The following is a 3535-nucleotide window of genomic DNA, read 5'->3' as shown; positions in this document are numbered from 1 at the left end:
CAAGTCTCGAAGTGCTCAGTGCCTTTCCGGATGCTTCTTCTCCACTTTGGACAGTTGTGGGCCAGTGATTCCCAGGTATTTAGAGGAATGCCACTCTTTGCCAGTGAGGCCTTGAGGGTATCACTGAAGTGCCTCCTCTGTCCACCTGGGGCTTGCCTGCCATTTGGAAGCTAGGAGTAGAGCACCTGCTCGGAGAGTGTCAAGTTGAACATGTGGACAACATGCCCAGCCCATCGTAGCCGATCAAGTGTGATCTGTGCCCAGTGGTCAGATGAATCAGTTTACCAAACAATCAGTGCCCTTTTCCCCAGTAGAATTGATTGTTGTAATATTTTGAAATTTGGCATTACTGTTAGCCCTGTTGAGTGCAAGACAAAAAGCTTCAGCAAATTTTCTCTCTCTTTTCAGCCATATTCAAGTTCTGTTTGTTCCAAAGTTAAGGGATTTCACTTAAGTGAAGATTGAAATTGAAAAAAACATGAAATTGGTTTTAGAGCATAAAAGGTTAAGATGACATTTAATAGAAGCATTCAAAATAATTAGGAGTTTTGATAAAGTAAATAAAGAGTAGCTATTTCCACTGTTAGGAACGTTGGTAATTAGAAAATACAGATTTAAGATAATTGGCAAAAGTGGGATGAGGAAAATTGTTTTTACACTGTGAGTTTTTAACACTTGGAAAGCAGTCTCTGAAAGCAATTGGCATTGGTAAGAACCAAAAGAACTGCTGGTACTGTAAATTAGAAACAAAAACAGAAGAAGGGAGGGTCACTCAACCCGAAATGTTAACTTTGATTTCTCTTCACAGATGCTGCCAGACCAGCTGAGCTTTTCCAGCAACTTCTGTTTTTGTGGCATTGATAAGAATTTATTTCTATGCAACAAGACTTTTGCAATACTGGTATGTGTGAAATGTTCTATATTGTAGTTTTATTTATTTAGGGGATGTTGGGTTCATAGCTGGGCCTGCATTTATTCTCCAACCCCAGTTGCCTTTGAGAAGGTGGAGCTGAGTCACCTTCCTGAACCACTGCAGTCCATGTGCTGTAGGTAGACCCACAATGCTATTAGAGAGAGAGTTCCAGGATTTTAAACCCAGCAACAGTGAAGGAACAGCAATATATTTCCAAGTCAGGATGGTGAGTGATTTGGAGGGGAACTTGCATATGGTGGTGCTCCCATGTATGTGCTGCCGTTGTCATTCTAGATGCTAGTTGAGGGCTTGAAGGATGCTTTTTAAGGAGCCTTGTAGAATTTTCGCAGTGTATCTTATAGATCATACGGACTGCTGTTACTGAGCTTCAGTGGTGGATGGAGTGAAATTTTGAGCATGTGATGCCAAGCCAATGGGCTGCTTTGTCTCAGATGGTATCAAACCTCTTGAGTCTTGTTGGATTAGCACTCATTCAGGCAAGTGGGGAGTATTTCATCACACTCCTGCCTTGTGCCTTGTAGGTGGTGGACAGGCTTTGGTGTCAGGAGATAAGTTATTCACTGCAGTGCTTATATAACTAGTCCAGTTCAATTTCTGATCAATGGTAACTCGCAGGGTAAAGATAATGGGCTACTCAGCAATAGTGTGCCATTGAATGTCATGGGTAGATGGTTATCTCTTGTGACAGATGGATATAGCCTGACATTTCTCTAGTGCAAAATGCTACTTGCTCTTTTTCAGACCAAGCCTGGATATTGTCCAGGTCTTGTTGCATCTGGACATAAGCTGCTTCAGTTTGAGGAATCACGAATGATGCTGAATATTGTAAACATTTCCCGTCGGACCTAATGATGGAGGAAAGGTCATTCATGAAGCAGCTGAAGATGTTGGGCCTAGGACACTACCCTGAGCCTGCAGCAAAGTCTTGGAGATGTAATGACTGACCTCCAACAACCACGACCATCTCCCTTTGTGCCAGCTAAGTCTGTAACCAGTGGAGAGTGTTCCTATAACTTCATTGACTCTAATTTTGCTAGAGCTCCTTGTTGTCCCATTCTGGGTCAAATGCAGCCTTGACATCAAGGGCAGTCACTTTCATCTTTCCTCTGGTGTTCAGCGCTTTTAACAATGTTCAAGTTAAGACTGTATTAAGGTTAGGAGCTAAGTAGTCCTGGCACTTAGTCAGTCAGCAGGTTGTTGCTAAGAAAGTGCTGCTTAACAATATTGTTGATGACTACTTTCATTCCATTGCTGATGTTTGAGAGTAAACCGATGGGGATTGTAATTGGGTTGGATTTGTCCTGCTTTTTATTCATGTACAGGACTAACCTGTTCAGTTTTACACATTGTCGGGTAGATGCCAGTGAGAGGAATATGAAATGCAATGTGCTGGTGAAGGAGTTAATTCTGATTTGCTTTCTATTTCCTCTGATTCAGTGCTCCCTCTTTATAACACGAGCTGAGTGTGAAAAGTGAGTGCAGCTCCCTTCAGTGGCTAATATTCAGCCCCATCGAGACAGACCAGACACCTTTTCCTCCAGTAATATGCTAGAATGCAAATATGATCACTGGACAGAAGAACAGCAAACAGTGTTCAGTGAAGAAGAATGTTGGAAATCAAAGTGAAAAGCAACGTTGTTTCTGAAGGGACTGTTCGTGCAGATTCAATACAACTTGCAGAATGTTGACTGACTGAATTGTAATTCACTGAAGGACATCTCCTGAATGTAAGTTAAATAACACAACACAATGTATAATTGTGATTATTAATTTAAAATATATAAATATTTATGTTCATTTACCAAAGATTCCACTTTGGGTTTCTAATTTGCAATTTATATCAGGTTTTTGTAGAAGTCCTATCTATTTCAATTCTTTTATGCAATTTTATATACAGGATAATATTATACTTGCTTCATTGTGTATGTTTTCATGTCCATATATAAAAGCGTGATTTTGTTTTGTCCACATTCATTTTTATGTGTTTTTAACTGTATGTATGTGCCTTCATGGGGCTATAACAGAAAAACAAATGGTTATGTTTCTGGATATAAAGAGGGAGATGGACTCAAGTTAATATAAATAGTCAACAGAAAACTGATTAAAAATGCATATATAAAACCAATGTAGAAACCTAGTTATAGAAATGTACAGGAGGATGAAACTAATAGTTAACCAAAGTAACGTAATCCAATAACTAGATGAACATCAGAAGCTGAATGTAAATCACATTACCAAATGGAGATAGGATTGTGATGAGATTGAAGATAAAAAAACAAATTGAGGAATTGATAAGTAAACCTACTGTTATTTAATTGAACACATCAGTATTTCCTGTTGTAGCTTTCACATTAAAGGTTGGGTGTGGTTACCTTATTTTTGTTGTTATATCAGTATATAACAGTAAAATTAAATCAATTATTGGAGTCTGGGCATAAAGAGGGGGGACTCAGGTTGCAGTATAGTGTGATTGGCATTCACTGGACTGGCTGGAGCATTTTGGTGTGAAATTCCAGACAAAGGTGATGCAGCAAGCCTCTAGCCCACTGTAGCCCCTACTCCACTCCAACAATCCCCAACCCACTCTAGCCCCTACTCCAC

Source organism: Rhincodon typus, chromosome 37, assembly GCF_021869965.1.
Source record: "Rhincodon typus isolate 14 chromosome 37, sRhiTyp1.1, whole genome shotgun sequence".
NCBI classification, from domain to species: Eukaryota; Metazoa; Chordata; class Chondrichthyes; order Orectolobiformes; family Rhincodontidae; genus Rhincodon; species Rhincodon typus.
Note: the sequence above shows the minus strand (reverse complement) of the source record.